We start from the raw sequence: 13,369 nt of genomic DNA on the forward strand, positions 1-13,369 counted from the left end.
TTTGTTAGCATAGCCTTCCTAGTTAGCAAGCTAACTCGCTAATATTCTAGCCTATTGTCAATCTTATTCATTAGCATAGTCTTCCTAGTTAGAAAGCTAACTCGCTAATATTCTAGCCTATTGGCAAGCTTATTTGGTAGCATAGCGTTCCTAGTTAGCTGACTAACTTGCTAATATTCTAGCCTATTGGCAAACTTATTTGTTAGCATAGCCTTCCTAGTTAGCAAGCTAACTTGCTAATAGTCTAGCTAGCCTATTGTCAAGCATATTTGTTAGCATAGCCTTCCTAGTTAGCAAGCTAACTCGCTAATATTCTAGCCTATTGTCAAGCTTATTCCTTAGCATAGTCTTCCTAGTTAGAAAGCTAACTCGCTAATATTCTAGCCTATTGTCAAGCTTATTCATTAGCCTTCCTAGTTAGTTAGCAAGCTAACTCACTCATATTCTAGCCTATTGGCAAGCATATTCGTTAGCATAGCCTTCCTAGTTAGCAAGCTAACTTGCTAATATTGTAGTCTATTGGCAAGCTTCCTCATTAGCAAAGCCAACCTACTTAGCAAGCTAACCTGCAGTAGCTTGTAAGGTTTTTGTTTAATGTTACCAAGGATTTCGTTTAGTTAAACTAACTTCATTGTGGAGAACTAGTTTAGCTCCGAAGACGAATTTTGAAGACGCTCAGGAGCAGTACACTGATAATGTCAGAGATCTGTGATTGGTTGATTGCAATGTTGGTCCAGGCGCAGTAAATCCGCCGCTGAAAATAGTCCCCAACAAATCCACTGTTTACTTCAGTGTAACTGGTGTTTGCCAAAAATTACCATGTTTTAGAAATGACTTGGTCATATATATATATATATATATATATATATATATATATATATATATATATATATATATATGTATACAGATTTATATCTTCAGTAGGAACCCATGAGAGTCACAGACAGGCTGGGGAAAGTGGAAAGTAATTAGGGAAAGACTAATGCATTGTTGGTTCTTGCCTTTAATTTAAAAAAAAAAAACATATAGAATATCACTACCCTTAGTCTTTAACATGGATTATAGGATATGGATGAATATGGATTACAGCAGACTGACAAAGCAGAGTCATCAACAATAGCACTTGCACTGTTTCACTTTCAATAAAATCACTGAATGTGGCAAAAAAAGACATGGTGCAGGTCATTTTCTAGAGGCTAAAGGCAGATCTGCAAGACAGTGATTTCATCATTTAAATCAAGCCCTAATCAGGGGCAGAGCCAGACGTTTAAACATTCAGTGCTCAGCCCAAACCTAGGGGGTCCGAGGGCACGCTCACCTGTTTGCAGCAGCTATATGCACTCTTATTCAAGCCATTCAAGATAATAGAGTGCCTAAAATTTATACATCATTTGTGAAAAACAGGATAGTTGCCAAGGGAAACAAAATCATCCTGTAGAGCTTACATCCTATTTTTGATCTCCAACTGTGTTCATCATTCTGAAGCCATAACAAAATAAATGTTGACGAAATGATGACTGATTTTCCCTCCTGCCATCTAAAAAGAGACAAAAAAGTAGAGTTCACTGAATTAATGTTTATCTCATAAATCTGCTACATTTGAATCAATGCCATAATAACCTTGGTTGAGCTAATTGCAAATCAAGGATCCCTAACAACGCCAAGTAAATGTGGTCTTCAATACTCTGACATGAATATTTGCTATCTTCAGGGAGTAGCAAGGCTGGAGCTCCAAGAGCCAACCCCTAGTCTGCCCCTGGCCCTAATGACACATGCTAGGATCACAGATAATAGAATACTTCATTTAAAAGCATTTTAATGGCTGGTTTAACAACTAACACCCGATTGTTCACCTAATATCCCACAGAGGGCGTAGCTGAGGGGGATAGCTTGGGGAATGAGGACCCAGTTCCAGGCCTCCAGTGCAGGCCCAGTGGCATCAGTCTGTGGGCCAGATGCATTGTTCTGTTGTCACATTCAATACAGCATAAGTCCACATGATCACTCGGAGCAGACAATCACAGGAATGAGTACTCAATAACAAAGGAACTAATTCAAAGGACGCCCTCAGTCTCCTCCAATCAGGGCTCTCTGTCCAACAACTGACCATTACACGGACGTGTTCAGGGGTCATTTAATACATACAAATTGTTTGGCAGTGTTTTTTCTATTAGGTCATTATTGTCACAAAGGGCCTCAAGTCTAGTAAGAGGTCACAGCTACTTGCATTAACCCTAATGTTGCTTGAATTTATTTGTTTAATCTCAGTGAGGTGGAGAAAGTCATCATGCACAAAACTTCCTAACCTCATTACAACAAGTACAAGTTCTAGCTGCAGTATCCATGTTGCCTGAGAGCAGCCTCTGTGTCTCGCTGAGTGTTTTTATGCACGCTGCAGCTGTAGGACTTGGAAAAGCCGAGCCATAACTTGTGGGCCTCGTAGATGAGAAGGAGACAGGGATAGCTATAAAAATACAAGGATGGCTCTGCTCAATACGGACAGGCCAATTCCATTTCTTTCCCCTGGCATCACAAATTATGTCAACAATGCATCTGTGCATTGGTGGAAAGGAAAATACACCCCTTTCAGGCCTCATCTGTCTCTCTGTCAGTATGTTTGTCACTCTGACTTTGTTTCTATTTACAGCTGACCACGCTAGACGCTATAGGTTCCAGTACATCCTGTTTTCTTACTACTACTCACTGCTATTGGAGCATACAGGCTTGACTTACTCATATAACTTCATCAATTGTAAGTGAGCACTGCATGTAAAGTGGGGTGAGTTATAGCAAGATGTTGCCATGCAAAATGAAACCCTGATGCTTTGGCTTTATTACTGCAATTGATGTTGTTTACACTGATGGATGTTTGCCTTGGGATGATCATCGATTGGAAGGCAAATCCTGAAAAGACAAACTACCACAAGCTCCACGCAGGCAGATACGTTCATACATTTTAGCAGCAGCAGCAACAGCTGGGTGTGTTTTTCTCTCACGTGTCGGGGCGGGCCGTCCATACTAATTGATGGCTCTTGGGTCGGGGGGTGTATATCCACTGACAGCTGAAATTCTAGGCGAGCCTCTCATGGCGTCACTTCTCCAGTGGGCCCTCCACGTGAGCCAAAGCAGGCTATAGTTTATAGACAGACGCAGCCATTCAAGCTGCTTGGAGTTCTCGGCATCAGCGCGGGAAGTTGTTCAGTGACGGCAGATTTTCTAAAGACAGTCTCCATTTTACAATCCTGAAGCAGCTGACATGCACACAAAAGTTTTATTTTCATCAATGCCAGTCAGACAGAATAACAGTAATCTCTCTGGTGACTCTCTGAAAGCAGCAGGTATGTGATCCATCCGCAGTCTCTAATTGGAGTGATGTTGCGCACTGTCAAAGCGCAATTACGCACGGCAGATGCGCGGGTTAAATTAGGCCTATACGCATCATGCACCAGAGTGGTACAAAAATAACCGCAGAAACCTCCGTGCTCATGTGCACATGAAACAGGTCGCTTATGGTTAATTATTCTACAAGGTTTGTTATGTAAATCAATAGGCGTGTTGAAGATTGACACAATTCCATGAAAGGTTGTCTATTACCATCAGCGCGTCATCCTCCTAGTCTGACCACAGTGGCATACCTCCTGGAGCTACAAATCAGACGGTGGCTGCCATGTGAAACATATGTGATGGAGATTTGTCGGGTTCAATTTCATGATGATGTTCGCAGAGACAAAACTTATTTATTTGTACACCATATTAACCCACTTTATGGAGGTATGGTGATCAAAACAACCATTGTGCGCAGTGACAGGGGCTGATTGCGTAAAACACCCCAAAACGCTTACCAGCAGAGCAAAACCCATTCATTAAACACGTGTATCCTGCTGTTATATCATTTCCAAGCAAAATTATTTACTGCAAACTTTAATATGCACGCGCTCCTATGATGTGGCGCGCATGCACGTGCCTTCTACTTCCCCCAAATGCAATAAAAGATTGAACCTGTGAAAATGTGTAATCATAATTACTCAAAAAGCGCCATTTTCATGCGTCTATTAACACTCCAAAGTTAATAGGTGCTAATTATAAAGATATTCCCGAGGGCATGGAGCCTAGTCATGTCCAGGCAGAGACACCTCGTGATGTTTTCTGCCTTTCTTTTTAGTATTAATAATAATGGAATAAATACAAACTAAAATTTAAAAAAAAAAAAAGTCATTGTATGCCTATCCCCAGAGCGTCACTATAAAAGTATGTTCTAACGAGATTGTTTTGCACGGTGGGGCTGTGGTTCTCTCTTAATAAGAAATAAACTAATAAAATGTTTATTGGTGACTTTGGCTCATGCCAGAAAGCGTGGCAGCAGGCAGCCCCTCACTAAAAGGCTTTATTTTGGAAGTCTGGCCCCGGCAGTTTTTCTCCCTGGCTGTCCTCTCTCTGTGGTCATAATGGAGCAGATTGGATTGTTGGCGGATGAGGGCGCTTCACCGCCATTTGAAACTCACACACACACACTCACGCTCAGTGGCTCTGTCCGAGCTACGTAGCGTGTGTATCCCTGAAAGTAGAGTAGATGATGAACTGAGCAGCTGATAAGACAAGGAAAATCTTCACCACGACAGCGACACAGATCCGAGATCAATGATCGGGTGATGTGAAAGATCCCGATCGGAGGAGATCTTACTCGGCCGAGCAGGCTGAAGTGGAGAAGCAGGACTTTTTGTCGTGCCTGTTGGTGCTCACGCTGGCCATCAGATGACCAAGTTGTGAAAAGTCGATCTGCGCTGTCTTTGCAGTTTTTCTCCCCAGCTTGAGACTTCGAAACAAGTAAGTGCGTTTGTGTTTGCTTTAAAGTGTGCAGCGCGTCTGTTTTTTCACTGTTGATCCTTGTCTCCAAAACGCCATGTGTTAGGCAGCTTGCGCACGAGTCGGGAAACTTTCCTGAAATTGCAATACTTTCCCTTTACATCTCAGTCTCGCTGCAAAATCTTTCTGAGCAATCGTGAACTTTTAGCACTCTGTGTGGAGCCTACTGTTTGTTGTAATGTGCAAGTAAAGCCTAAATTAACATGACAGAAACTTGTCTCAAATCCCAGTGCAACACCCAACTGCTCCTGAAGTGACAGCCATGGTGGGTCTTGACGGATGTAGCCTAACCAGAGCACTGATAAATATCAACTCCTGAGGGAGGGAATAGAAACATCTGTTGAAAATGACTTAGAAATGCTCGCTTATTGAAAAATCAGCCTCAAACCCTGAAATTATAAAGCGTAAAGATAAAGCCTGAATTATTCTTGACGTGTTGCTTCACTGTTGACACAGTGATCTTTGCACAGATGGAGATCAGCTTGGCCCATAATGGCTTTAATGACCATGATATGCATATTTATATGACTTTATATACAGGGCATAAGGAGTGATAGTTTTCTGTAGAGATTATAGGTTTTATGTTTGACTGTTTTAATCTATTGATCCACAAATAACAGGATGCTATGTGTTAATGAGAAGTTGTCATAATTTATAACTGCGTATATGGTCTCATCTACTGCCCAAAACCCAAATATTGGTATAAAACAGAGAAAAGCAGCAGGTTTTATTTTAATTTGGAGGAACTGGGACCTGCAAATCTGTGGATTCTTACTGGTAAATTGACTTCAAACTATTAAATATATACTAAAAATGTTGATTAATTTAGTGCATCACTAATTGGCAGTAACAGTAATTCAACAGGTTGTTTTTTTCTGTCTCTGTGTTGCATGTCTTTATCAGTTTTTATGTCACAGTCTGCTCTCAGTATGTTTGCCCTTCATTAGTGATTGGCAGACTGTTGCACTGACCACAGGAGAACACCTTTGCTCCTCTGCTGTTGTAATTAGAAAGCATGCCACACTTTGATGAGATGCAGTGTGCAAACTGTAACCCCGACTGCAGGCCTACGCACTCTGCCTGTCAGAGGACATTTTAAAAATGGCTTTTGATCTGCATCTGTTTCAATTTCTGGCTGTCTGCATTTTTAGCAATTTCGTTTGTACTGTAATTCCAAAAGAAAAGTGTTCAGTTGTGATTTAAAAAAAAATCTATCTATCTATCTATCTATCTATCTATCTATCTATCTATCTATCTAATCCTGCATGTTATGGTGTTAGTTTAGAGACCAATTTAAGAAATAATCAGCAACCTCTTGACACTGTAGGATCTAATGCATATCACTGCATATCACAAACCCTTTTCCTATAAGGCCGCACTGTTTGATAATATTAGCCTGAATGTAGCTGAAGCACATTTAATGGGATTTATTGTTGCAACAGCAGCTCAGCGAGTATACAAATGCAGAGAAAAAGCATGATGAGGGGTGTGCATAATGGCAGCCATTATAGCATCTACCTGGTAGCCAAGGTACGAGATTTTTTAATAGATGAGGCGAGGAGTTTTAAGAGACGTTAGTTCCATCAGGTTCTGTCTCAGTGTTCGCTACACTCCCACGTGCAACATTAAGTACAGCTGTTATGTTCTATACCCTTTGACAGCTCCACAGCACTCTGGAAAACCATTAGGTTTTACACGCAGCCGTGTGCACTTTTTCTTCACTGATGTGCATGATTGTCAGGATGTGTGTGTGTGTGTGTGTGTGTGTGTGTGTGTGTGTGTGTTTGACAAAGTGGGAGAAACAGCAGGATTTAGTGCAAATTAGAGAGGTACGTGCCGTTCATCTATACTTAGTCCTCCAAAGCAGCATGTGGGTTGATAGACTTTTCTTTTTTCCTCTGCATAGGACTGAACCTTACAACCTTAAGCACTGAATGTGTAGCATTCATTAAACCCAAAATCCAGATTAGTCTACTCGTGATCCTGATTAGTTTGAATTCATTGTCTCTGAAATGAGCAAACGTAGCAACCAGTTATTCTACTGATGTCAAGCAGCTGCAAGAAATGTAGGGTTAGATTTGAGGCCAAAATGTGACTTGACAGCTATTAGTTTTAATATCTTTGACAAACCGTTGCAGGCCCATGCATGCACACACACAGCGTGGAATGCTGCAAAGCAGACGTTTTCCACAAAGATCAATTTTCAGATCTGTGCAGCACAGACTTTCTCTGTTTCTGCTGGATTCCGTCTCCTGCTTGCACTCTTTACCTTTTCTTATCCTCGCTCGGATACACACACTTGATTTTGTACATACACACGTGCACGCATGCACATAAACACCCGCTCTGTCGCTCACTCGCCTCCCACGTACACACAGAGTGTAGCGGGGTTTGCAGATGTGTGTCCTGATCTGCTTCCAGCACAGGCTCTCTTCGTGCCAGTGTGCTGACTCTGAGTTTTCCACTCTCTCTTATGAAATAAGAGCAGGAGACATTAGAGCCATCCAGTAGCCAGATCTGGCTGCCTGAGAGCGCACACAAGACACACGTGCACACAGGTTGAAAATGCATCCTGTGTGTATACCTGCACATATCCTCTCCACAAACACACACTGTCACCACAGGCTAATGAATTTAAATACACCCAACAGTTGAAGGCCTATTAGGAGCAGCTGGATGAGCTGCAGTTCGGCAGGGCTCCGCCTCTTGTCTGTGTGGACTCTTCCTCGCCAGTGTCTGGTCTATGCAGGCTCATGTTGAAGTCTGCGGTGTGTTTACTTTAATTTTGTTTATTTTAAAGAAAGAGGTTAGTGGTGAAGGCGAAAGTCGAGGGCATAAAATCTATTTGCATGATTCTTGTGTAATTATTGAGAGACCGAACGGTGGACTTTGGACAAGTTTGTGTACTCATACTCACAAACATGATTATTTAATGATGATGATGATGATGTTGAAGTATATAATTATTTTTTGCCACAATATTTGTGAAGTCATGTGCGGTTGTTGTCATGGAGCCCTGGAGTATAATATTATTGAGACGTAGTGATTAAAGATGCTCCATGACATTAAATTGTCAGTTGCTCGTGTATGAATTTCCAGTAAGTGAGTGACGTGTTGTGGCTGTAAAGAAGTTAATAATTAACTGCTTACATTTTGGGCTACTTAAATTCTCCATATTGTTAACTCAAATGGCACATGCCATGATGTTTTATTAATATTAGTGTCATTTTGTAGTTTTTCAAAGTGTTTTTCAAACTGAATTCAGCGATAATTGCTTCTTTTTAAACCAATAAGGAATATAAAAATGAACAGAGTGTCCAGCAGGCATCTTTCTCTTTTTCTTTTGTTTTTTTTTTTTTTCAACCTGTCTGCATTAGTCTTCGTAGCTTAGCGCCACAAAAGGGTGTAAGCTTTTTATGAAGATTGATGCACTGTTAATCTTGCATTCAAGAATTTTATACCCATACTGTGCGTGGTTGTGACCGTCACCCACCCTTCCTGGAGACTAGCCTATCAGCCTTTATTGGAAAAACTTCCTAATATGAGCCAGAGAGGGCCGTGATACACCAAAGTGTGTCAAGGGGAAAGTAAGGGACGAGCAGGGGGGATTGAAGGACAGGTGCTTAAGTCCTGAGATATATAGCGACAGTGCATGCAGAGAAGAAGGAGAAAACAAACAAACAAACAAAAAAAACAGGAGAAACCTTGTTGTGCTCCATACAGATTACCAAAAATAAACAAATAAATGTATAATAAAGAAAAAAACAAAACAAAAACAAAAGATAATTCCATACTGAACACCAGAAATGCGAGAGTCTTGGTGGAGGAGGAAAGTCCGATTGTGGAGAAGAGTTGCCAGCGCGGTGTGGTAGGTTTGAGAAGCAACTGAGCCCCTTTTGAGTGATTCCATCAGTTCTTTGCGATGCGTCACGGAGCTGAAGTATCGAACATGCATGCGTGTACTTGAACCCTCCCAGTGTGTTTATGAAAACCATCACCAAGTTCCAGGGCCAATGTCCCAGCCCCACAGGGGAAGGCGGGCGGTAAGGCACTCCAAGGCCGCAGGGGCATCCAGACCCCACGGCCAGGGAGCCGCAGAGGCCGCAGGACACCACGCAGGCCCAAGGACCCGGGGCGGCAATGGCCAGCACCCCCAGAGAGCCAGAGACACACCCCAGATGGGGGGGGGGCAGGAGGGCCCGCCCACCCACCGCCCAACGCAGACTCCCCCGCCCACCCCCCCATGGCCTGTGCAGCCATAAGGCACCTGTAACCTGTTCCCATCTGTCCCCCAAAATGTAGGTGTGTGTGTGGTACTTTAAAATTGGAGGACAGATAAGGATGGGTTGGGGGTGCAGCATGGAGGGCTACAGGACACCACTGTCCCATAGCCTGCCCCAACGTGAAGCCCCCCAATCCATCAGTGGTCTGCACCTCGAAGAGTGAATGTATGTGGTGCGTTAAAAGTGTGGAATGGCCACTGGTTTCCAGTATAGGGGTGGAGGAAAAGTTGATATAGTATAGTATCGGGATATATCTGTGTGGCAATATCATATCATCACACAGTGCCAAGTATTGATTTTTTTATTATATAAATTATTAATAATACAAATACAAACTAAACTTTAGATAGCCTACTAGAATAATAAAAACAATTGATTTTTCAGTCCACTAGATACATTTCACTGCTGCTGCTGCTGCTGCTGCTGCTGCTGCAAAAACGGCTGAAGTGAAGAACTGAAAACTTCATCTCATTAGATAAAACGGACTTCTCTTTTGGGAGCATAAATTACAGTTGAAAAGAGGTAATAAATTGCAATATATCGCAATATATTTTATCGCAATACTCAGGATATCGCAACATATTTAAAATCGCAATAATATCGTGACTTAAGTATCGTGACAATATTGTATCGTGGATCCTCTGGGGATTCTCATTCCTACTGGTTTCCAACCTTTTTTTTAAAAAATATACAGTAGACCAATATCTCAGCATTTTATTTATTAAAAAAATCGCAAAAGAAGCCTCTTATGTAGCCTATGTATGATTGTTAAAAATATCAGGAAAACTCATCCTTCAATATTCACAGGAAATAATCGGCTCAAAATTGCATCCAAAAAGCTGATTTTACGCAAACTTCCTGCAGTTATTGCCTTCATTATTTGGGTTAATTGTACCGCTTATCAGTTTATCCTGTACTCTTATTGTCATTTACTGAATATAATATGAAATATCCATGAAATATGTCACTTGGTCAGGTGTTGTCTGTTGACTTAATGATAGAAAAGGGGTCTCTTAAGGATAAAGGTTGGGATCCACTGCGTTAGGCGCCCAACGTTTTCAGGACTCTCAGCCTTTTATTTTTATGTGGCCATTTTCAAGTGATGTAACGTGCAGTTTATGAAAGCAGAGGAGGGAGCAGATGAAAGTTGGCTGATGTAAGGAAGCACAGTGGCGGGACATCAAGTCTTCTTGGTAAGATTTTTGTGTGTATCTTTTATGTTTGCGTGTTATCCTGTGGGAGCGCACTGCTGGCTACACTGTAGGCTAGCTAATGTTAGATCATTTACCCAAAGTACTTGTTCCTCTCTGCAGGTTTCCTGCTGTTCCTGCTACTTTTACCCTCGTATTTTATTCATATGAGCTCTATGGTTGTAGTTGATTGCCTTTGGCTGAATTGTTGTCTGGCTTTCCTTGAGAAATCAGACCCTGAAATGGTTTTGTTGTATTGGCTTGGCATGAAATTCAGTGGCTGGTTCCAAAGTAATTAACAACATCATACTAAATTGATGCATACCTTCCTTTATTTCTTCTTTGGCCCTCAAATATACCAGTGAGGTTGGATCATCAGGGCATTTGTAGTGAAAGGTAGACTGCGATGAATGAGCAAGGGCTGAAGGAAGGAGTAAAGAAGACATACATAATGAAGAGTTGATAGTGAGTGAGCTAAACATTGAGGATGCACTAATAGGCGGCATTACATTCACACTAACCAATTTAAAGACTTGAGGGGTCCCTAAAACATCTAAAGCCACTGAAGGGCAAAAGTAGTCTTGCAAATTGTTATGCTGTGTGCTATTTCTAACACTGATGCACTAAAAACACAGTTTCATGTAAGTGCAGACATCCTTTTCCTTCCTTACACTGCCTAAAACTATTCTAGATATATTTACATCTAATACATTTAGCTGGCAGCCTCACTCACAAAACATGACTCATAAATGAGCATGTGGGGGTTCTTTGTTTTAAAGCCTTGAAAGTATACTGTGCCGCAACAGTGGCCTTGCAAGTTTATTACATGTCACATTGTGTGAGATCGGTCTAATAAATTCTTGAGGTCATGAGGTTGTCTGATGAATCCAAGTGCTACAATGTAAAGTAAAACAAATAAATAAATAAAGCATGTACTACATATATACCGTATATTCAAGCAGGCATGTCATCTGCTTGTCATCCATTGAAAATGCAACAAAATAAAAAGACTTTAAAAGAAAAAACACTTTGAAAAAGGGTGCTTACAATTCCATGTTGGCTGCTCTCATCTAATGCTGTATTCCATTTCGGCATAGTCACCAGAAGAAAATGTTGGCATTGTAGGTTTCTGCAAACCATGACTATATTTCGTCTGTATATTGCTAACCTATTATATAGACATTTCTAAGTGACTTAGTTTATGGGCTAACTTTGTATAGGGAGTGGAGGGATGGTGGATGATGGATGGTGGATGGCGTGACACCTAGACGAGACGAGACGGTGTGTTTCCAGTGGCTTTTTAGACACCAAACGTAGGTGTTTTTCAGGGACCTGTCCCTTTTTCTCCATTCGAAATAATGCCACCAAAAACAGATATTTTTACTGAGACATTGCTGCATTTCCTGCGGGAATAGCACCACAAAAAGCGGTTGTTTTCTACAGAGGATAGTGCAACAGAAAGTGGTCGTTTTTTTCCGAGACATTGCTGTGTTTCCAGCCATGATTACGCCATGGAAAGGTTTTTTATTTTGAAGCCCAAACAAGATATTTTCCTAACTATAACCAAGTTGTCTTTGTGCCTAAACCTTACCATGATTTTGTTGAAAATTTATGAAGTAGCATACATGATAACAGACAAATGTAACATATCTGTGGTTTGCAGATATGTATATTGCCGGTTTTCTCTGGTGAATGTGCGGCCCTTTTTGGTTGCTCATCGCTTGCACATGGGTTGTAACAGCAGCAACATTGTGACAATTTGAATCTTAAACCGTTGTCACAGGTTGTCTTTGGTTCCCTAAGCTTTAGCTGATAGTTGGTTGATGTGTCTCTCAGTGCAACGTAGGACTATCTTTCTGAATTGATGACCATACATTAAACAACGTTACACTCTTGATTCCTTATTTTCATCTTGGACAGCCCAAAATGGCACGGTGGATATAAGCCTTTACTCTAGGGCAATTTTAGTGTCTTGGTTTGACTCTTTTTTGAGTGTCCGACTCCCTCTGAGGAGCTTTGCCCATGTTGTTTTTACCTCCAGTGACATGTTACTACTCACCTCAACCAGCATTCTGTCTGCCTTACACTTCATTTCCTCTGGACTGAAGCACTTGACTCCACTCAGTCATCAACCATAAACGTCTTATATTACTGGAATGTCGAAAAAATGAAAGAAAGGGTGAAGGCTGATGTTAATTAGCCTTTCCCCTACGCTACACACCCCTTATAGAATAAGTCCTTGATTATGATTGGCTGAGTAGGGTATAAAGCCGTTTTAACATACTCTATAGGCTCAAGGCTGTGACCACATCTCAACAGCATTACTGTATGGCATGAGTCACCTACTGTCGTAAGGGATGCAGAGCTAAAGAGGGCAACCATCAACTGAGACCTGAAACATTTATCATCCGCCAAGACGAGAACGGTCAGAAGTAAACAGCACTGTCTTTCAATGGACGCCCAAAAGACCCACAAAGTTGTCGGCCAAAGAAACAAGAGGACCTATAGGGATTGATGTTTTAGCAGCTAGGGAACCCATTGTGTCCTGTAGCTTCGTTGGAGAAATATCGGTCGTCCCAGTCCAGTGGACAAACTAAACCACCCATCTATGTAAGTTAACAATACGATAAGATAACAAGTTAACTTCAGCTAGCTTGCATGTTTTAATTGTAGCTGCTTATGCTCACTTTTCTCTAGCTCTGTTGTTAATTGCTAGCAATGTTGTTTTCCTAACGGTGCAGCTTGATAACTCAGCAAGTAACAAAAATGATATCGCAAGCAGGAGTGGGACAAAATCATTGTTTTGCAAGACTCAAGTAATCTCAAGTCTTTGCACTCAAGTCCCAAGTCATGGATGACAACGTCCAAGTCCAAACTCCTAAACTTTGTTTCATGTCCTAAAAAGTCATAATGTGCTCTTTACCAAATGTAAACTGAGTATCAATATATTTTTTTTCAAAAATTGTGAATGCTTTTCAAAATTTGTGTTTATTTGTTGAAACAAGCTTTTTAAAAACTTACTTAACTGTCAGG

At 41.3% G+C, this 13,369-nt stretch overlaps 1 protein-coding gene across 1 annotated transcript in view; it reads left to right on the top strand.

Annotated features, from left to right (window-relative positions):
- The first annotated feature begins 4,434 nt into the window (after positions 1 to 4,434).
- Positions 4,435 to 13,369, top strand: part of ghra (growth hormone receptor a) — a 41,823-nt gene continuing 32,888 nt past the window's right edge. Inside the window, exon 1 of the mRNA XM_049578325.1 lies at positions 4,435 to 4,824. The gene's annotated coding sequence lies outside the window, so the exon portion shown is untranslated. The remainder of the gene's footprint in view (positions 4,825 to 13,369) is intronic.

This window comes from Epinephelus fuscoguttatus, linkage group LG6 (assembly GCF_011397635.1).
Source record: "Epinephelus fuscoguttatus linkage group LG6, E.fuscoguttatus.final_Chr_v1".
NCBI lineage: Eukaryota > Metazoa > Chordata > Actinopteri > Perciformes > Serranidae > Epinephelus > Epinephelus fuscoguttatus.